This window comes from Lissotriton vulgaris, chromosome 5 (assembly GCF_964263255.1).
Source record: "Lissotriton vulgaris chromosome 5, aLisVul1.2, whole genome shotgun sequence".
In the NCBI taxonomy this organism is placed as follows: domain Eukaryota; kingdom Metazoa; phylum Chordata; class Amphibia; order Caudata; family Salamandridae; genus Lissotriton; species Lissotriton vulgaris.
Window position 1 is genome coordinate 741,151,113 of NC_141693.1, and position 23,724 is coordinate 741,174,836.

The window sequence follows — 23,724 nt, forward strand, 5'->3', positions numbered from 1 at the left end:
TGGATTGTGAGGGACAGAGTTGGGGAACATAAATTGTAATGGATGAATATGTAATAGAAGGGCTGCGAAGGACATTCATAGATAATGGGGAGATAGGTATAGGAAGAAGGGACAGATATGGGCGGAAGACAGTGCAATGATACCTAACAGGTGACAACCCATACATTGAAAACACAAAGCTCTCATCAAGGAACGTTTACCGAGAACATAACATTATTTACTAGAATTGGAATTGTTGACTCCCACCCAGCAATGCTCACAGTTAGTCATTTTTGCTGTTGTTATTTTATTTATTGCATTTTCCAAGAAATAAAAGGTTAGAGATTAGCAAAAGGACAAGAGGTAAAGAAAAAAAAGAAAGAACCATACAGGGATATCCAGCAATGACACATTAGAGCAACAGTAGTAGCATCATTTTGAGTCCAAAAACTGAGCGTGGTCAGTACAGAGGCTGTTTGATTATCGTCCAGAGGTGAGGGTAGATCAAGAACAATGGCTCAAGGGAAAAGTGCATGTCCAAGCAAGATCTTCACATCGTGCAGCATAAGCCATACACTTCACAGTTAGCAAAACAACAAGAGAGCATCACATCATTACAATAAATCTGTATTCATCCGGGACAGCATATTAAAATGAACAAACATATATTCCCTCTGCCTCCTAAGGGTGCATGAGCAAGTAAGATCGAAATGGCTCCCAGATGTTTTTAGGCCTGGCGGTGGGTGGTTACAGGGTAGCGTACGTGTCGCTAGTGGTGTCACAATATATTACATCTCTCATCCAGGCCTTAACTGTTGGGGTTGCAGGGCTGGCCAGTGTTTAGAAACTTTTTGTCTGGCAAGGAGCAAAGCGATAGCTGAAAACCGACATACCCCAGCATCCAATGGTTTACTGAAGCCTAACAAAGGCATTAAAGGAGAAGGGGTCAGTTCAGAGTCAATCATCAAGGTGAGATGATGAAAGACTTCTCCCCAATGTGCTAGTATTGTGTGCAGTGTCACGCTAAATGAGAGATGTCGGCAAATTCTGTTGCGCCTCTAGGGCAACTATGGGATTTAGTGGGGCCCATCATAGCCAGCAATTTAAGCGTTACACACGCTCTACGTTAGTATTTAAGATGTAAGAGCCTGTGGCGAAAGTCACAAGAGAATAGCCAGATTTGCTTGCAGCAAAAGGCTCATTTCTTAGCTGGCAAGGAGTGTCCAAGATCCCTTTTCCTTGCCACACGCGCCCCCATACCCACCTGCAGCAGGAGTGTAAGGGCTATATGATAGAGTTGGGAGACCAGGTGGGCGCTATTAGCAGATGTAATGACAAGTGAGAGGGGGGGGGGGGAAATCCTCAGTTCCACTGTAGACGCTTGAAGTGCGGCAGTCATAGAGGCGCTCGTCCTATGTAGTAAAAACCTGCGCATTTGGGACACTTTATGGCCTTCTGCAAGATCTATAACGGTAGGCATCTGGGCATTACGGAATACGTCACCTAAACTAAGCAACCTGCATCGGGTTAGGGTTCTTTTGATTAATGTTTCTGTGGTCTGGGAAATCTATGGGTTGCCCAAGAGCAGTATGTGAGGGGAGTAGTTTAGACCAAGCCAAGAATGTCGTCTGGCGAGTCTGCATTTCAGTGGGCGAACTAGGTAGTCTGTGAGGCATAATAGCTGAGAGAGAATGAGGACGAGCCAGGGACCACTCGGGTTTTAGATATTACAGTCTTGCGTCCGGGTAATACCAATATTATGCAAATTGCGCCTGCACAACTAAATAGTACAAATAAAAATCCGGGACGCCAAACCCTCCATACTGATAACGCATTGTCAATGTCTTCCAACTGATGCACGGCTGCCCACTGGCCTAAACTAGTCCAATAAGCATGCCCTGCAGCGTATCAAAGAATTTAGAAGGAAGTGGAATGGGAATGTTGAGAAAAAGATATAAAAAGATGGGAAGTACCACCATTTTTATGATCGCAATTCTTCCGGCGATTGATAGGGGAAAAATGATCCATCAGTCAATTTGAGTCGATAATCGATCAATTGCAGGGCCATAATTGAGCTGAATAATCTCCACGTCATTGTGGTGCAATAAAATACCCAGATATCTGAGGGGGTGGGAGATTAGGGTGGGGGGGGGGGGAAGATTCGTCACACCAGAGCAAAGGGAAAATCAAGAGTAAAAGGGGTCGTGGTGTCTGTTAGCAGGAATATTTCAGATTTAGCCCAATTGATGACTAATCCAGAAACACCCCAAACCTTAGAATTTCACGGAGGAGGGGAGGGAGATTAGTTTCAGGGTTCCTGACAAACACCAGGACATTATCTGCATAAAGTGAAGCCAATATTGGGCCTTGGTGGAATCTGAGCCTACGTTGTAAATGATGCTCCTGTAGATGATGTACAAGGTGGTCAATTGTAATGATAAATAGTAATGGGGACAGAGTACAGCTTTGTCTGGTTCCCTGTGATAGCATGAACTGCTCTGTGAATCCACCAAATTACATGGAGTCGAGCCACTGGATGCATATATAGGAGGTGAATAAGATCAGAGAATGTTTTGTGGATTTCCAATTTGCGTAATGTGGCACATAGGAAGGGCCATTCCAGGGAATCAAACACTTTTCCAGCATCAAGCAATACTGCTGCGAACGGATATTCAGGAGTAATCTGAATAATAATTGCAAAGACAGTGCAAAGATTTACAGATGTGGAGTGATTCAGGACAAATGCAGTTTGAAACAGCGAAATCATTTTGTCTACCAGGAGAGAGATACGAGTCGCAAGGATCTTAGCTAAGATTTTATAGTCTTGATTTAGCAAAGAAAGGGGTCTGTAAGAAGCACAACGTTAAGGAGGTTAGCCCGATTTGAGAAACAAAGAAATGATGGCCTTTCACATCGTAAGAGGGAGAGATCTGTTTTCTAGAGATTCTGCATACAACTCTAACAGATGAGGGATTAGCAATATGTTTATATGTTTTATAAAATATGCCGCCGGTACCAGGGGCATGGGTACCACTGAGATCATCTATGGAGAGACTTCATCCACTGTAATAGGCGAGGCCAAAAATTGCTGTTGCCCACCTTCGAGCCAGACCATGGCCACTTCAGACAAATAATCGGCAAGGACGTCATCAGTGGTAGGAGAGTGGGTGGTATATAAATGAGTAGTAGGAGAAAAAAGTGGAGGTAATGTCAGCGCTATTTGTAATCGATGTACCATCTTCTAGTTGAATCTGTGTAATGAATGAAGATTGGTATTGGGGACTTAATAATCTGGCTAATGTTCGGCTCGGTCTCTCACTATATCTGCACCCGTGCATATTTACCAAGATAATTGCCATCACAAGAAGATTCGCCCTGTGATGTAATGGAGGTGGGGGGTGGGGTCTTCTATCGAGGTGTGTGTGTCAAGGTCTTTCAATGCTTCCTCAGTAATCTCAAGGTACTGGCATATAGAACAAAGCACCCCAAACTGTTTACGAATACAAGATGCCCGGATACAATGTTTAAATGCCTCCTATAGTGTGGCATAGCTGGACACTGAGCTAGTGTTTAGCTAAAAGTATTCTACTATGGGGTCCCTGATCTCGCTTCTGAATACACGGTCGTGCAAAGCTTCTAACGGGAAACGTCAGGGTACTTTGTTTAGAAGTTCAAAAAAGGGGGTGAGCCCTCAGAACTCATGGACCTGGGTCAATGTGTAAGTATAAAAAAAGGAAGTAGTCCGAGTTCATTAAAGGTATTGTTCCATTAATTTTGTTATAGTATATATTATGAACACCACATTTCATATTTCTCCTTAGATGAACTTGATATAATGAAAGTAAGATATGCAGTATAACCGATTAAACTGTGTTTATTCCACATGTAAGTTCATTAGTTATATTTCTTACTGCATATATTTAATTCAAAACAACTGTATTTCATCAATATGATTAAGAAAGCATTGTATTGTAAGTGCTCTCAGTGCAAAGAGAAAAGGGAGTGAAGGGTTTGTGAGGGACAGGGTAAAGGTGGTGTGATACTGTTATATCACATTTGAATCATAACGCCTTTACAAATAATGTATTTACAATGTTCCCACAGTACAGCACACATAGATAAGATTCAATCATTCCTTTTGCTCTATGGTGTGTAGATTTTAGGCGTAGTCTACGTTTCGACCCCCGAAGCGTAAAAGGGTTAATTATCCCTCATGTTGGGGTCTTCATCAGGACAGAAGAGAGCATATAGTATGGCAGACGGCAGTCCTTGCGTCACGTCTGGGTCCAGGTTGGGCTCCTAATCGTTTTTCAAGTTTTCATCCTATAGTGTAGTGAAGCTCAATGGAAATTCCTCATGTATATCTTCATGCGCCACGCATCTTTCTGTAATGAATCTTAATGTGGACTGCTCACGTCGCGTCCTCCAAGGTTCTGGAGATGCGGTCCGCGCGGTGCTGCCGCTAGATGCTGGACTGCGCGGACCGCATCTCCAGAACCTTGGAGGACGCGACGTGAGCAGTCCACATTAAGATTGATTACAGAAAGATGCGTGGCGCATGAAGATATACACAAGGAATTTCCATTGAGCTTCAATACACTATAGGATGAAAACTTGAAAAACGATTAGGAGCCCAACCAGGCCCCAGACGTGACGCGAGGACTGCCGTCCGCCATACTATATGCTCTCTTCTGTCCTGATGAAGACCCCAACATGAGGGATAATTAACCCTTTTACGCTTCGGGGGTCGAAACGTAGACTACGCCTAAAATCTACATACCATAGAGCAAAAGGAATGATTGAATCTTATCTATGTGTGCTGTACTATGGGAACATAGTAAATACATTATTTGTAAAGGCGTTATGATTCAAATGTGATGTAACAGTATCACACCACCTTTACCCTGTCCCTCACAAACCCTTCACTCCCTTTTCTCTTTGCACTGAGAGCACTTACAATACAATGCTTTCTTAATCATATTGATGAAATACAGTTGTTTTGAATTAAATATATGCAGTAAGAAATATAACTAATGAACTTACATGTGGAATAAACACAGTTTAATCGGTTATACTGCATATCTTACTTTCATTATATCAAGTTAATCTAAGGAAAAATATGAAATGTGGTGTTCATAATATATACTATAACAAAATTAATGGAACAATACCTTTAATGAACTCGGACCACTTCCTTTTTTATACTTAGGGTACTTTGTTTGGCACTGGGAATGGAAAGAGTCATAGGCACTGGAGAATGGTCTGAAAGAGTGCGCAGAGATGCTCAATAGAGAGTACAGTCAGTGAAAGGTTAGGAGAAAGATACCAATGATCTATACATGACTAGGTCCTGTTTGGGGCAGAATAAAAAGAGAATTCTTCACCCACGGAGTTGTGGGCGCGCCATACATCCGTGAGGAGGAAGGATTATACGAGTCAGTGAGTCCCTGCACAGAGTGGGGGTTGGTGATCAGTCCAAGGCCAGTCATATCCAAAGCTGGATTCAATGTAAGGTTGAAGTCCCCACCCATTAAAATAGTGTCAATGGCCAGTTGGGAGCAATGTGTAGAAATACTAGGGGGAAAGTCTGGTGTGTCTACATTGGGGGCGTTAATGCTTACCAGGAGTAGAGTTTCCACCCCTAAAGTGCCAGTCACTAGTAGGTATTGGCCTTCCGGGTCCACAACTACTTTATGCACTTGGCATGGTACTGCTTTGTGGACTAGGATGCATCCCCCTCTTGAATAAGTACTATAGTTTGAGAAGAAACGATTGCCACCCCAATTGGATGCAAATCAATTAGTGGAGTTCAGGGCATAGTGAGTCTCTTGTAAAAATGCCACTTGGACGGCGTGCTGGGCAAGATAGGTAAGCATCTGTCGTCCCTTCCTACGGTTGGGCAGTCCTCGCACATTCCATGACAAACATTTCAACCCTACTTGCCAGGACTCTTAGATGGAAATGTTATCGAGACCATGGATATATGTATAACTATGTTCAGAAAGGCCATGAAATGGCCTGTAACATAATCAAAGTCCTGCGAAGAACAATCATTAAACATAAAACATTTAATAACCCAGTCCCCCCCCCCTCAGTGGGTGAATTGAAAACATGGGCTCTGCCATTTAGATGAATATGTAACCGTGCCGGGTACAGCATTGCATATTGGATGTCTGCCTTTTGTAGTGTTCGCTTTATGCCAGGAATTTGCGCCAGGCCTCTTGCACCAAGTAGGTGAAGTCAGAAAAAGAAGCAGATTGACATGCCCCGATATTGAATAGTTTCTTTATCCTGGGCCAGGCGAAGAGCAACATCGTAGTCATAATAGCTGGGGAGCCGGGCGATGATTAAATGTGGAGGGGCACCAGGGGCAGATCTTGGGGCTAGTGATCGGTGAGCACACTCCACTGCAAATGTTAGTGAGAAAGCATCGCTACCAAACAGCTCCTTCAGGAGTTGCTCAATATGCACTCATGGGGCCAGCATTAGTGGATTCTGCCACTCCGGCTATGCAAATATTTTTCAGGCGCAGTCGCGCCTCCAAATCCTCCGCCTTGGCAGCTATTGTTTTGAGAAGTCGCTCAGTGTACTCTAACCGATTGGCAACCGCGGGTTATCTCAGATAGTCGCTACTCAGCAGCTTCAATGCGAGTCCCATGTTGCTCTATGAGTCCGTCCTCCAGCTGGGTAGCCAGTGTGTTGAATAGTGCATCAATGGCTTTAAAACCAGCTCGCGGTTCTGATACAATGGACGTGGCACCGTCCAGAAGGTGGGAGGGGGTCAGATTCAGCATGCCCCGAGGGTCTCTACGTGGAGGGCCATCACTCTCCACGCAGACTGTACTCCATCTGTCAAACATTAAATCAGGTCCATTGTTTTGAATTGAAAACTCAACAGCAAGGGACAGCCAAGTGAGAGGGTATTAAGAAATTATCCTGACAAAATATTTGCTATTGTAATTCATGCAAAACTATATTTTATAAAATAATAGCTGGCAGCTGTGGATGATTTGGGATACTATTTCTGATTTGTAGCTGGCTAAGTTATTCAATAAAGCATAGGTACTTTTCAGTACTGATACATTTGTCCACCAGTAGAACAGAATTAACAACTGTAGATTTTATGTAAAAGTTACAAGAAAAATCTCACCATTGCCTACAATTTTATCCCATCTTTTGGTGCACAACATATCCAGCATGCCCCATGACTGAGGGATGCTTCAAGCGTCACCTCCTCGTAGTAAGTCCTGTCTTCAGGTATACTTTTTATGCCCAACAAAGGCTATATACCTGTAGGATTTAGTATCTTCCTACTGACTAAGGCTGCAACCAGTAAGTCAAAGGAGAAAGGCTGTCCATCAAAATCAGCACTTCTATGGTGATCCACATAATTAAAAGATTCAGTGCAATAGCATTAGCTAATACTGTGCCTTGTGCAGCAGCATCTCTGATTCTAAGATAACACTTGTTTAAGAACAATACTGATTGTAGATCCTGATAGCTGGACAAGATTTATTTCCTCTTTTTCAAGCTTTCCCTGTTTGCGGCATCATTCATGCAAGCAATGCTTTTAGCTCTTGAATGGCATAAAAATGCTGTCCTATGGTCACTACATAGAAAGTGATCGATGCATTCACCAAAAGCTAGAGAAGTAATTTGAGGAATGGCTTTATGCAATAATAATTCTGTTGGTTCAAGCAAGTTCACGTCACTTCATTTTGTGACCTGTGAACCCGGTCTATAACTTTTTTGGCTAGCCCAGAGGAAATTATGCTGCAATAGATCCAGTATTCCATCAGAATGACAAAGATAAAATCCACAAGTGAGAAGGATCACCCACTCCTTGATATTCCAAACTTAATATGATTCTTACTCCTTTTATGGCGTGAAGAAGGGTTTCACTCTCTGATCCTTGAATGTGAAAAACATTAACAAAATAAAGTACCGTTCCCCCACTGGGGTTAATCCCTATTGAACTGTCTTGTGTCCCTATAAAAGGGATTGCGTTGAGTCCATTACTGTAAATCACGAGTCTATCAAAGTTCAATCTGTATTTATTTTTCAATGGTGGTATTGGGTATTCTTCATCCCACCAAATTTGTATTCAAAGTTATTCATATCACAAATTTTCAGGATAAGAAACATTGATTTTTAATTTTTCATCCAATCCAAACAAAGATAAAATCCACCCACGTGCCGCTAATTTATGGACTGAGGAGAGGTGCAGGCCAACAACTCCTTTGCTCATTTTGTTGACTTGAAGAGGGAACAATAGCTCTACGTTGAGTAGGCCATCTACATTTCTGATCTTCTCGAAGGGTACTCTACTGCAATGGCAATCAAGTACCCTCTCTGCCCAACTCTCAGCCCGCCAGACCAATCTAGATGTGAGCGGACCACCAGGTTTATACAGAAGGAGTAAAATTTGCTCCTTCAGAGTAAACCTTCCTCAGACACCCAGAGGGAATAGGTGCCATCGGAGGTAAGCCATTCAACTGCCCAACCTATTTATAGTGGGCAGTGGCAGTTGTATGACTTTTTTTTTTTTTACTGTTCGCCGCAGCCAGGTATGTCATGGGGGTAAAGGATAGTGTAAAAAAAAAAAAGATAACTCATTGTGAGGTGGACATTAGTTTTTTTCACTTTCAAACACAAACATCGGCTTTGAGAGTATGTTTTAGAAAAATAAACAATTTTGAAAATGTTGGCTAACTGGCCTTCTTTGCTAAAGCTCTACGTCAAACATTTCTGACACTTACAGGACCCACGATTACCAAGGTAGCTGCCAATGTATAGAGATGTTCACGTGGCCAGCGGACATCTCTAAATCAGTTAGGTGGAATAAAGGCAAGGTGGCGAATATGAAGTCTTCCTCCAACCTAGCTTCCTTCACTCCATCCAACGTACCATAAATCAGGCCCTTAGTTCTGTTTTTGCATTACAAGCTCACTATACATTAAAATAAATGGTCCACAAAAGTGGTGATGTTGGCCTGGTGCCTTGTTCACTTCTTACGTACATTGAATTTTGTGTTTCATAAATGTACATTTATAACTGTGCCTGATACTGTGCTAAAAGATTGGCCACATGATGCACATGGATAATGATGATTTGAGCCCTGTAATACCCTTTGACAACTCCATCTACTTAATCCATGCTTGTTTGCTGTGCAAGTGGAGAAATAACTGGATCCACAGGAAAAGCCTCTAACAAATCAATTTTTCTTTCAAGCAATATGTCATGGTCCAAAACGTGTATTCTGACAAAATTCTACAAAAAGAGCAACTATCAGCAAGCTTTGTCTTTTGTTTTAATACTCTGCTGCTGTAGAAAAAGTAGAAGGATGCTTTTAACCAGCACACTTTACTCAATCTGTGCAGGATGCAGGTCTGAATGATATTTGTATTGCCCTGAATGATGATGCTGTTCCGGCTTTTATCCTCTGGATTTTTTTGCTGCTTCCAACAACTATCATTCTAGGCTCATCCATTGACTTCCATTTAAGAGGGTTCGATCTCAGACACTCAATTAGATCACATCTTTCTTAGTTGTTCACTTCCAGGCTGTTTCCCTCCTGCTTTTCCTTTTGAGGCAATAAATGTAGTCCTCTTGGATCTTCTCTCATACCAACAATGTTTAACAGTTACATAGACATTCTTGCAACCCTAATTCAACCTCATGGGTTTGTGTTTAATGCTTCAGCAGGTGACAGCCAACTCCTCCTCTTATTAGATGGTGTTAAAGTAGTAGAGGCTATCGCTGATTTTCTGAACTCCCTCAGAGATGTCATTTCCTGGCTGGAGTGTAATTTACAATAATCGAATCCCTACAAAAGCAAGGCCTTGGTCTTTGGAGATCACCCTTTGATTTGGACTTTAAGGTGGCTGGCTACTTTAGGTGACTCTCTTCCCGTTCTCTCAAGTTTGTAATCTCAGTGGGCTATCAGACAAGTCAGTTTCTTTAGTTCAGGAGGAGGACAACTTGGCCCCTAATAGCTTTCGGCTTAAAACACTAAAAAAATGCCTCCCTTTCCATGTGTGAAAAAATACATTATTAAAAAGACGGCTATCTATCCACTTTTCCTCTTTTCTTTTATGGGTATTGTCAGCCCTATTCGTAGACTCTCACAACAGGAAACAACCTTGGGGGGCCTAAAAACATGTTACTTCTGGAGAAGTGCCTCACTTCCTTTGCAGAAAACAAAACAATGCCATCTTTACATTATGGTACTATCTATGAAATAACCTTAGAGAAAATATATCTTCCACCACATATCCTACATCTACCAAAACAGATGAATAGTTCATTCTTATAATCCAAAACAGATTTCATGAGGAACTTACAATTCAATCTCGGGTGCTAGTAATTTAGGATTTGTGGCAATACCGGCATTTTAATTATGTGATTATGAGCCAAAAGACCTAGCTTCGAAGTGGGACATCTAACTATGTTCTTTCCCAACTGCTATAACCATAGGGAGTCTATGTTTAACTGTGATATATATATTAATGTAGTCAGACATGAAATGCCAAGTTGCGAATGTATGATAGAATATTGTCGTCAACAACAACATTGAATGACATGAATATTGTGTCAAAAGAAGAATACTAAGTTCACATATTTTGAATGTAAACTACTAAAATATTGTATAACAGAATATTGCCCAATAAGGTAAGAGTATTGAAACTGTGTGTGTTGACATTTTTGGGCAATATTCTGTTCCAATATATTACCTACTGGGGGTCGCCTGTAGGTAGTTATAGTTAGGACCTAGTTTCCATAGGAAATCCGCAACATTCTATTTGGAATAACTTTGGCACCGGTCGACGAATCTTCGCGAAATTCTCCAAGAAGATGGGGGTGCTCCGCTCGTATCCTGAAAGTTTAGGGGTGATTCGTCAAGCGGGGGCTTAGAAAAAAGGGGGGGTCCCAAAACGTGTTTTCCCCATGCAATTTTCCATAGGGCCCTTTAGACTCGACTACAGCCCGAACTGCTGAACGGAATCACACCAAATTTGGCAAAAAGGTAGAGTTTGGTTCGCAGATCACACTTTTTGTTAAATGGTGTAAATCCATTCAGTAGTTCCTGAGAAAATCAAAAGTAAAATCATAGATAGATCTATAGACGAAGTACGGTACACGTACCCTCCCGAGCACTAGCTTTATGCTAATTGGCTGTCAAAACTCCAAACCAGGAAGTGTTGTCAGCCATCTTATGCCTTGGTAGAACCGAATCACAAGAAAACAGAAAAAGAAACGTAAAAAACACGTAAAGGGGGCAGGGTAGAAACACCCTGACCCCCTAGGCCTGCTCAGGGGCTCCCACAAGGACCCCCAAGGCAATTTAAAAAAAAAAAATTAAATCTCGGGATGCGCGTACCTACGCGTATCACGCGACTTAAAAAAAACAAAAAACCCTCTAGCCGCTTTTTTGTTAATTAGCCCCCGGGGTGACCAAATCCCAGGGGCATCTTAGTTTATTATAATCGGGGGCCCAGAGGGGCCCCCTAGCCCTGGGGACCGCCACCCCCGGGGCTTTCACGTTACATACGCGGTGGGCTCACGGCCCTCCCGCAGCCCCGGGGACTGCCACCTCCCGGGGCTTTTTTTTTTTTTTTTACAATAATGGGGGGCCCAGAGGGGCCCCACAGCCCAGGGGACCGTCACCCCCGATGATTTAATATTATGTATGCAGGGGGGTTCAGGGTGGCGCCCCCCGCAGCCCTGGGGACCGCCACCTCCCGGGGCTCTTAACTGTTGGGAGGGGGCACGCGCTCCCCCCCTGGCTCTGGGGACCACCACCCCCCAGGGCCAGCTCCTGCAGTGTCCCGGGGTGCCTACCCCGGGACACTGCTGTTTTCTATGGTAGGGTGGTAGGCTAACATTGACTGGTTTCACTTGGAAATTCTTTTAAGTGTGGAGTTTTGGAACTTTAAAAAATTCCTCTAAAATCAGTCGAACTACGAATTCACTTGAATTTCCTTCCATAGGATATCATTGCCAGCTATATAAAATATATATAAATTAAAAAAATATAACATAAAAAAAATATATTACAATATCGAGTTAAAAAAAAATTTAGATTAAAAATATGTAATGTAATTTAAAAAATAAAATATCTAAAAATAAATACTTTAAAACAATGTAGTAAATCAGTATAAAAAATATAACAATTTATTAATTTAAAAATGATCATTTACAAAACCTTTGAAATTCACTGAAAAAACCATAGGTTTCAGCCACATTATAGTTAGGAATTAGCATTTAAAAAACCTTAGAAATTCACTGAAAAAACCATAGGTTTCACACATGTTCTAGTTAGCTGGACATTTCACTCATAAAAAACCATTGAAATTCCCCCGTTATAGTTATTTCAGCTAACTATAACTTGCGCGCCCGCAATGCACTGCTGATGACATCACATATTACAACACCCATGACATGGTCAGTGACATCACTGATAACATCTCAAATGACATCACTGATGACATCATCCTTGTGAAAGAGTGCCAGACCTCCTCTCACCCTAATATAACCTTTGATACACACATTCAAAAATAGAAACAAAAATTTTCAAAAAAAAACGGATACCAATACCAGTTACAACAACCTATTCAGTAATTCCAACATCTACATACACATCCACTCATTCACAAACAGTTCTATATAGCCAATCATACATGTACTCACTCATCATATGTACTCATACAACTATAAATCCTGTTACACACCGATACTCATCCATAGAGTTACTCACACACATACTCACACATGCAAATAAACTATCAAACATCCATTTACTTGCATATACAGCTATAGACACACACCACTACACTTACTTCTACAGAAACGTACACATACTTACTCTCAAACAATCACTTATAGAAACACATACTTATTTATACAGGAACTTTTCAAATCTCTCGCTCTCACATATACTCACTTATATACATCAATACTCACACATACTAGTTTAAAACATATGTAGTTACTCATATTTATTTATTTATTTATTCACATTTTTAGAGCGCACAGTTACCCGGAGGTGTCCTGGCGCTAAATGATTGATCCAGTGTGTGTGGGAAAAGAGCTTAGTGTGTAAAGAGCCAGGTCTTTAGCGCTCTTCTGAAAGATAGAAGGTCCGACGACTGTCTGAGATTGAGTGGTAATCTGTTCCATGCTACTGCCGTGCCCAGGGAAAAGCTCCTGCCCCCCAGTGCGCTTTCCTGACTCTTGGGAATGTTACCAGCGCCTGCTCACCAGATCTTAAGGTACTTGCAGGCTTGTGCCAATGGAAAAGTAGCTTCATACACCGGGGGCCGAGGCCATGCAGTGCCTTGAAGACCACGCAGAGTGCTTTGAAGACTATTCTTTTACGAACTGGCAACCAATGTAGCTTCACCAGATCCTGTGCTACCGAGGCGAACTTAGGGGTGTCAGTGATCAGGCGAACGGCTGCATTCTGCAGGATCTGGAGCCCTGTTGGGCGTTCAGCATGAGGCTGTTACAGTAATCTAGGCGTGAGAGAACCAGTCCTGTTACCACAGTTTTCCTATGTTCTACCGCCAAAAATGGCAGAACTTTCCGAATGGTTTTAAGGATGTAATGCGTTGTTGAGGATATTGCATTGATCTGTGGTTTAAAGGACAATGATTCGTCCATAAGTATACCCAAGTTTTTAACCTTCGCCACAGGGGAAGGGAGGGTTCCCATTTCTTCTGGCCACCACCTTGGGGACCAGAAGTTGTCCATGGAACCGAAGAGTAGCACTTCTGTCTTTGCTGAGTTGAGCTTAAGATAGTTTTGTGCCATCCAGTTGCCTACCTCTCGCATACAGCCTCTAAACCTGTGTGCTGTATTGTCTATTTCACCCGGAAGCAGTGACACCACTATCTGCGTGTCATCTGCATATGCTGTGAGATTAAAGCCGTAGGATCGAATAACCGGCGCTAGGGTGGAGACGTACACGTTAAAAAGGGTCGGACTCAGGGAAGACCCTTGGGGAACTCCACAAGGGAGCACAAATGAGCGTGATTCAAAGTCCCCCAGGGCCACCGTCTGAATCCTATTGGAAAGGAAGGCCTGTAAGATCTTCAGTGCCTTTCCTTGAATTCCGCAGGCCCCCAACCGGTCCATCAACAACTTGTGATGGACCGTGTCGAAGGCCGCAGAGTGATCCAACAGGATCAGGGAGGCTCTGCCTCCTGTGTCCATCACGCTTCTAGTGTCTTCCACAGACTTAATCAGGGCCGATTCCATGCTGTGCTCTGCCCGAAAACCATTTTGGGATGGATCTAGATGTTCTCCTATCCTCAAGAAGGCACTCAGCTGCGTATTTAGAGTGCCCTCCATGATTTTGGCCGGGAGGGTTAATCTGGCAATAGGCCGATGATTTGGGTGAATTGATGGAGTTTTTCTGAATTGCTGTCCATCTCAGGACCAGCGATAGGGGAAGGAGTCCTTACTTGATTGTCTAGAGAAGAGAAAATCTTTTCCACTTTTTCCCGGAAGAAACTGGCAAGATTATCACAAAGTTGGAGACTGGGGGGTATCTCTATGGTCTTGGGGACTGCCAGGGATGACACAGTCCGAAATAGTTCCTTCGGGGCATTGCTGGCTTCTTTAATCCATTTCGTGAAAAAAGCACATTTTGCCTGTTGTATCATCTCTTTATAGGCTCTTTGCTTAATATTGAGAATTTTTTTGTCTGCCTCTCTATAATTTGTCCGCCAAGTTCTTTACATTTTTTTTACAAAGAGTTTTATGGTCCCTGATCTGATCAGAGAACCAGGAGCAGAAGGGTTTGAGCGCGTGGAATAAAAAATGTTGGGGGGAGCCAGTTGTAAGCATGCTAACTCAAGCCAATTAGTGTAGGCTGAGGCAGCTTACTCTACATTTCCTGAGAGGGGCACCAAGGATGTTTTTAATACGCCCTCCAGCGTCTCACCATTTATGTTATTCCATTTCCTAATCTGTCTTGGTACATTTTTAGCTTTAGACGATCTCATGGGGGGGGGGCTAGAGTGAAATTAAAAAGGACTGCTGAATGATCAGACCAGGAGACCGGCTGCACTGTTAATACTTCTAGGTTGGGATAATTGGGAAAAATCCCATCTAGGGTATGTCCTGCCTTGTGAGTCGGACCACAGACCCATTGCTTCAAATCCACCCCCTGCAGTAGGTCAATCAGATCGCGCATATCTGGATCCGAGCCGCATTCGAGGTGGAAATTAAAATCCCCCAGTAGTGTAAAGGATTGGGCACAAACTGCTACTTCGAGTAGGTTACTCAGAGCTGTAACAAATGGGGCTTTGGTCCCTGGGGGCCTGTAAACTAGGCAGCCTCTGAGGGTTTGATGATCAGATAAAGTAAGATTAAACAGAAGAGTCTCCTCTAGGCCTATAGGTCCAGGTTGAAAGGAACCTCTAATTGAGTTGTGGTAAATAATATCTAGGCCTCCGCCTTTCCTCTTTTCTCGATTTTGAGTATAACAGACATACTCCGGTGGAGTGGCGTTAACAATGTCTGGACCCGAGGCGGCTTCGGTCCAGGATTCAGTGATAAATGCTATCGTCACTCCAGCCTCCTGAATCAAATCCGCTACTTCTATACTGTGTTTGACCAGTGATCTAGCATTAAGGAGTAGGCACTTCACCGAGGGGTGATCTTTCCTCATTGGCATTTTCTTATAGGCTCTGGGGGGTGCAATGGGTTGCCAGCACAGTCTAGGCAAGGCCTGTGAACAGTTAACGCACTGGTAAGGGTTCTTCCGTGCGTCATCCCCCATTTCCAAAATAGTGCAGCCAGTTAAGTTGGTACTGTCCCTTAAAGGCCACAAGGTATCACTGTTGTATGTATACCTCGAGGTAGGATTGGCTTGCATCCGATCAGGGGTTCTGGCACTGGGCGCGGGTCCGGCACGGACGGGCGCAGACGGGTTTGCCTTTGGCGAGCCTTCGGCGCGCCGCCGGCGCGCCCGCTGCGCTTCCTAGGACAGGGTGCCATTTTTTGTGAGAAGGGGCGGGAGGGGCGGAGCACTAGACTGCTCTGCCGGCTCCTCACCCAAGATGGCGGGACCCACGGGGGAGTTGTCTCCGGTTCGGTAAGATAAAAATAATGTGCAAATGTGCAATCAGCTTTTAAAATAGTAGACAGATAAGTCTACTATTGAGACAGTCATTCACTCACTAACACACCCATACCCACACTCATCCACCCATACAGTCCTGCACACATGCTGTCTTCAAAACACATACAGTGAGTCAGTCATTCATGCATCTGTGCGCTAAGTAATACCCCCCACCAAACCATACAGACACTCATTCTAATACTCAAAAATCCAACTAATAACCCATATAGACACTCATGTAGCTACTCACCAACCCATGCAGCCACTTACACACAAAGTGAGACACTGATACAGATATTTACATATTTAAACATTACTCCTTAATACATGTATTTACTAAGATACACTTAACAAGTCAGTTATACAAATATTTTTTTTTTTTTTAAAACCACGATTTAGACACTTATTTACCCATTTTTCTTCCATCGACCTTTAGATATACATATATAAAAATTATTTATTTTTCAGAAAGACACACATTCACTGGATGATGTCATGAGTGATGTCACTACCAGGTCATGAGTGATGTAATATGTGACGTCATCAGCAGTGCATTGCGGGAGCGCGAGTTATAGTTAGCTGAACTTACTATAACGGGGGAATTTCAATGGTTTTGTATGAGCGAAATGTCCAGCTAACTAGAACATGTGTGAAACCTAGGGTTTTTTCAGTGAATTTCTAAGGTTTTTTAAATGCTAATTCTTGATATATACACACTTATCCTGTATATTATTTCAAACATTACACTAGAAAATAATAACTGAATGGTTTTAATAAGTAATGCAAATAATATATATTATTTAACAATGTTAACCCCACCAGTGCTTATGTGCGTCGGACGGCCCCTGGCCATCCGATCACATGCCCAGGGTATGGATTCCGCCCCCACCCCTCCCCTCCCCAACATCCTCGAGAGCTGATGAAGGGCTTCCCCAGTTCCCGAGGCTGTGTGTTTGGTTTCTCTGAAATGAAGATCAGCGCGCACGTCGCACTGACCTAATTTCAGAGAAACCAAAACTGAAATTAGCTGAGAGGCTCATTTTCACTTTCTACGTGCTCAGGGGGCTATCTCAGCCCTGAGCACGTAGAAGGACAGGAAGGCGATCCTTCCACAGTCTTTCTGCCCTGATGGGGACAGAACTCCCGAAAGTCCACTAGATGCCAGGGATTATTTGTCTTATTTTATTTAGGGGTGGGGGTTGCCCAAAATGGGCATGCCAATGCCCCCACTCCTCCCCCCACAATAAAATCCACAGTCTTTCTGCCCTCCTGGAGAGAGATGGGGACAATAGCCCCCGACCTGCCCCCCGGGGAGGGCAGAAGCCCACTAGGCACCAGGGATTGTTGGTTTTTTTTTTATACGTAGGGTTGGGGGCTGCCCAAAATGGGCATTCTAATGCCCCACACCACCAAAAAAGGCTTTCTGCCTCCCCACCCCCAAGGCAGATCGGGGCAATAGTCCCCTATCTGCTCCCCGGGGGTTAGAAAGCCCACTAGGCACCAGGAATATGTTTATAGGCATGCCAAAGCCCCATTGGGCACACATTTTGGCAGTTTCAGTGATATTTTACTCTCATCTGAACCCAGGCGGGGCAAAAATCCGCTAGAAACCAGGGAGAGTTTGTGTGTGTAAACTGGAGTTTGGCTGACGTGCTGCATATATTGACCTTTTACTGGTGGTGTTTGTGGACCTGCACTTGGCTAATGGTGTGGGTGAACTCGCGCTTGATGACGGTGTGCGCTGAGTGGCACTTGGCTGGCGGTGTACGTGGACCTGTGCTTGGCTGGCTGTGTGCATGGATGGGCTGGGCTGCAGGTCCGGACTGGCCGTAGCGGGCGCCGGACGTTTCTCTGGTGAGTCGGAGGACGTTTTTCCTGCCTTGGGGGGTGGTTTTGTCACTGGGGGCCAGTTTTGCAGCAGTGCTGCAATATCAGCCCCCAGTAACACAAACGGGAGAGGTGCTTTTTTATCACGCCCCTACCTCCCAAGGCTGGTTGAGCAACAATCTGCCAGGGCTGTTGCGGTTGCTGTTCCCAGTCCGTACTGCTTGGCTGGTGGTATGCGGGGATGGCGCTTGGCTGGTGGAGTGCGTGGGTGGTGCTTGGCTGGCAGTGTGCGTGGATATTGCTTGGCTGACTGTGTATTGATAGCATTTGGCTGGTGGTGTACATGGATGGCACATGGCTGGCGGAGTGTGTGGATGGCGCTTGGCTGGTTGTGTGTGTGTGTATACTGACTCTTGTCTGTCAGTGTGGTTTGCATGGATCCTCCAGCGTTTTCTTACCCAGAATCCCCCGCAAACCTACAATTTACTTACAAAGTCAAATTTTCCTGACATTTCTGTGTGAGTAAGTTGTAGGATAACCGCGCAGACACAGAATTCCTCTTGGTCTCCTGAGAAAAATCATACCTCACTTGTGTGGGTGCCCAAAGCAGCGTCATCCTAAAAAACGTATAAACAAACTGCCCTTTCAATCTCTACACGTTTTTGGGCCTTCCATGTAGTAGGCACTAGGCCCAATCACTCAAGTAAGGTTTCATATTTATCGGGAGACTGAGAGGAACGCTGAGTGTTAGGAAATTTGCGCCGTGCGGTGATCACACAACTTTCCCACACAGATATTAGAGGAACATTTGACTTTTTAGCTAAATTTGAGGTTTGCTGCAACTTCTTGGAAGGAAAATGTGAAGGGATCAACGCAAGCAGCACCTCAATGGACTCCCACGAGTGTCTGGTTTTCAGAAATGTCTAAGTTTTTTAAGTTCCTCTAGATGTCTGCGAACCCAGGACCAAAAACACAGGCGCCCACCTATCTATCACAAAACGACCTTGTTTTTTCAAGGGGGTCACCTGGGTTTTTGGTCCCGGGCTCAGTGGCCATCTAGGGAAACCTACCAAATCCACACATTTCTGAAAACTAGACACCCAGGGGAGTCCAGGGAGGTATGGCTTATGTGGATCCCCCACCGGTTTCCTACCGGGAATCCCCTGCAAGCCTTAAATTTAGCTAAAAATATCAATTTGTTTTCAAATTTCTGTGTAGGAAAGCTGTGGGATCACCGGGCTGGCACAAATTTCCTACCACCACCCAGCGTTCCCCCAGGTCTCCTGATACAAATGGTACCTCACTCGTGTGGGTGGGCCAAGTACCCGCGACAGGCAAGGGCCCTAGGCATCAGAATTACCTATCACAAAACAACCTGGTTTTGCAAGGGGGGGGGGTCACTTGGTGGCCATCAATGGAAACCTACCAAACCCAAGTATTTCTGAAAACTAGACACCTGGGGGAGGGCAGGGAGGTATGGCTTGCGTGGATCCCCCAAACTTTTGCTACCCAGAATCCCATGCGAACCTCAATTTTTAGTACACGTTAAATTAAAAATTATTAAGCATCTAAATAGCCAAAACATATATGTAACCTCATTTAAATATTACATTAAAATAAAACTGGATTGGTTTTTTGCTGTATATTAAATTAATATATAGGAAAAATAAAAAACATTTTTATACAATATTAAACTCCATAATATTACCAATAACTCAAACATCGAAATAAACGGACATACATTACCAAAGATATATAAAAAAATATATACATTTTTAATAAATGTTTGTGTCCTTTACCCAAGATGCTTTACTATCCCAATCATGAAATGTTACATTAATCAAAGTTTTGTTTTTTTAAGCAAGGTGACATAGGAAGCAATGTATCCTAATGGATTCTGTAACCAGAGGAACTACAAATCGCTGCTGATTGCAGGGAAAGAGGTCTTAAGTTTGGGCATCATCAATCACTGGTCATCAGCACATATTAAAGTCCTATATTCATGTCTGAAAAGTGAGATATTAGAATATGATGAGTTACTTGTTTGTGCCCCTTCCAGATTTTCAATTGCCAAGTAAATAGTCATTAGGAGAGGGGATACCTAATTTGTTCCTTGTTATATCAAAAAACTTTAAAATCTTATCCTGGCTTTTACCATTATGGCATGTGATGACTCATGTAGATCTTTAGTATTATACATATGCATATGGCCAAAATGTATTGCTTTCAACAAATATCCCAAATAGAGGTAATTAATGTTATGAAAGGGCCTCTCAGCATCCACAATGAGTACCACACCAGAAAGGCTGTTCTTTCGCAGCGTTTATGTAACATCTAACAGGTGTCTTGCACTTGTCTTCCACTTATAAAACCTGCACAATATTTTTAGTTAAGTCTTCCATTCTTGCTGCGCAAACTTGTTAATAACTTGGCATTAACATGAATCAATTAAATGGGATGGAAACAGCACAGGTTTGAGTATCTCTGTCTTTTTCTAAGACTATATATCGAGAAAGAGGCATTACCATGCAGGTAAGTACCATGCTGGTATTTGTACCTTTACCACACAGTTAAGTATTTATTTTTTTTAAATGTCATATTTTTTATGCTATTTTTTAAAAATAAGTGGTTTAGGTGCAGGTAGAGGTAAGGAATAGTAACAGTGATCTTAGGGTTTACGGGTGGGTGGAGGTAAAGGGAGGAAAGGGTAATTTTAGGGATTACAAGGTGGGAAGAGGTAAAAGGGGGTCAGTTTGATTTAGGATTTGGGGGCCAATAACGGTAAAGAGAGGTAAGGGTAATTTTAGTGCTTACGGGTTGGATAGAGTTAAAGGGAGGTAAGGGTAATTTTAGGGATTAGAGATGGCCAGAGGTAAAGAGAGGTAAGGGCAATTTTAGGGTTTTGGGGTGGGTAGAGGTAAAGGGAGGTAAGGGTAATTTTAGGGTGGGTAGAGGTAAAGGGGCGTTTGGGTGATTTTATTTTATGATTCAGGGGTGGTTAGAGGTAAAGAGTAAAAACAACAAGCATTAGCAATGCAATATGTCTTGCATTTGTTAAACTTAGAGCTGTTGGTGTTGAAAATTACATTGTTTTTTACTTTTGCTTTTTTATACCAATTGCAATAGCGCTATGCAAATATAATTACTTCACTCAAAACAAAAGTAAAAAAGCATCGTCATTTTCAATCCAACAGTGATGAAGTCTTTCAGTCTTAAGTATTGTCTAGAATCTGAGCTAAGTCATAGATATCAGGGGAGAAGACACAGACCTATGTTTGTGGCATCCACATAATTGTGGCATAATCTGCCAGGGTCCTTTAGAAGGTTACGCAGAGGACAACTAGTGGGGGTGTTAGAATCTAGCCTTGAAAGGCAAGAATTGATGTTAAGAATCAGCAACCGATCTTGAACTGCTCCAATTGGGTTCCAAGTTATCATTGAAACCAATTCAGGCTCTTGTCCCCTGTAACCATGAGATCTCTAAGTGCTCGGCTTAAGATGTAATCAAAGGTGTCAAAGGCCGCCGATAGCCATAGTTGAATCAGCGTACATGAAGCTCCATCATTGAGAATGTATAAGATACTGCCTACAATTTGCCAAAATGTACTTTAAATTACAACACCACCCGACCTCCCTTTCACCTTGTCCCTAGCTGCTTCGCCAGTGTGAATGTTCCATGTAGAATGTTTACGTGAGTGACATGAGTGGAATGTTTGGGTGCCTGGTGTGTGAGTGTTGTCAGTTGGAAGATGGGCTGAGCAGCTAGCTGGCTGCTCCTGGTGGGGCTTGCTGTAACTTCTACTTATGGACTTATTAAACTACATGAAACTCAATTCATAATGGGATTAATCTACACTCAACGTGCCAACTAGGAGGAGTTAAGCTAAAGCTGATGGACCTAAGACGTAAGAAATTTCAAACAAGTATTATGAATTATCAAGACAAAGAAACTGCTCAAGGAAAAGAAACCGGTCAGGCACGCCTCGCAGCCCCACCAGTGTCCACTTCACCGACAGCCCCAGCCCAGGCGTGCTGTGCCTTGATCTCAGCATCTTCAACATCTATAAATATGTTATGGAAGGCTGCCTTCATCTTGCTAAAGATCCTACGCTACAACAAATGTCTATGGTGACACAACAAACGTCTACAGTGCCTCTGAAGCATGGTTATGTCTGGCTGCCTGATTTATTGCCTCGAGTGCTCTGTGAGAGGACTCTGTTTGGCGAAAGGTTCTTTTGTTAGGTTTTCATTTGTGACTGTGCGGCAGTTCAAGACTTTTCATTTGAGTGGGTTTTGAAGGGTGTTTTCTACTCACTGTATCACAGTGTAAGCCCAGGCATGTTTCTCTCTACATCATCACCTTTAATAAAGCCATATGGGATAAACTTTTGTGTGCTACTTCAGGCTCAGGAAAATTCTGGTAGAATTACAATCTGCATTATGTTTTTTTAATGGGTTTTACTGTTTTGATGCCCGCAACATTGACATTTTCTTTAACTTTGGTGTTGGTCCTGACAGTGCCTCTGTGTTGCTTTAGGTTCAGAAGTAAGCCTATTTGTGCGTGCTACACAACGCTTGAAGTACCTTTCATAAATCGTTACACTTTAATATGGGTGACCTGCCCATTTATGTCTGAGATTACAGGAATTTTTGTGAATATTCACAAATGGCATTAGGAGGCCTTCTGACTTTTTGTCAGTTCAACCGCTGTGTTGCGGTTTAAACAGATGCGCGTGGCATTATTTTTGCATGCGCTCTCACCTGCGTCTGGAAATTTTCGTCTGTGCCTGCCATTCCTGTTTTCACAAAGACATCTCTTTGTGCTGCATCGTGGGGCGCACGCACATTCAGTCAGCCACCCTGTACTGGCGTGCTCATCATGCTGCCATTTCTAGGTTGGAGCCTCTGGTTTATTAACTTTGCTTGTGTGGACTACGATGGTTTTTTTTTTTCAGTCCTTTGCCAACCGCGTTTTCAATAAAGCTTATCCAATGTTGAAGCTGACCGGGAACTCAGAGCGGTAAGGAGCGTTTTCGCTAAATGGCTTCCTCCATGTTTCATGGTTGTTAATGGTGATCAGCTTGAAGACAAAGGTACTTTCCTTTTGGTTAACACAACAATGATTTTCATTCTACACATTGGCTGCCTGTAATGGATTTTACCACTCCGAAGACACTCTAAGCAAATACCGCTACAAGTATTTTCAGTGGGCGTCTTCTCTTCACCATTGCACTTTTGTTGTGTGTCGACTCTCCTGCATTGTTGCACCTTTTTGCAAGTCTCCTTGATCTGGTTTATCTCTACATTCTTCAGTTTGGTTTCCATGAACGCCTGTACCTCATCATTGCAGTAACAGGCACACCAGTGACATTCTAGTAATATTAACTGTACTGTGCAAATCTTTGTGTTTTCATCACAAGTTCAAAGGAAAAACGAAAGTCGTGTTTTGTAGGACATGTTTTATGCACATTGCTATGCTTGGGCCACTCACCCTCAGAGCTGTATTACTTTTAAGGTTTTTGCATGCTCTCTTTTCAGGTACTGTATCCCTGCTTAAGGGATGAGAGTGGGTCTTAGTCCCACGTCTCTTCTTTAAGCATGTTCTTTTTTCAGATGTCGTATCCCTGTCTAAGGGATGGAAGTGGGTCTTAGTCCCATGTCTCTTCTTCACGTTATTGTCACTGATTAGGGGGTGCATACCCTAGCTACGTTTGGTATGGGCGTTAGTCCCATATGACACTAGCTATTACACTCCATGTTGTTGGACATATCTCTTTTTACGTCATCCC

The 23,724-nt window shown here is 43.2% G+C and overlaps 1 protein-coding gene across 1 annotated transcript in view; it reads right to left on the reverse strand.

Moving 5' to 3' along the window:
• CASP9 (caspase 9) overlaps nt 1-23,724 on the reverse strand; it is a 186,284-nt gene that overhangs the window by 3,739 nt on the left and 158,821 nt on the right. The gene's annotated exons all lie outside the window — the stretch shown is intronic.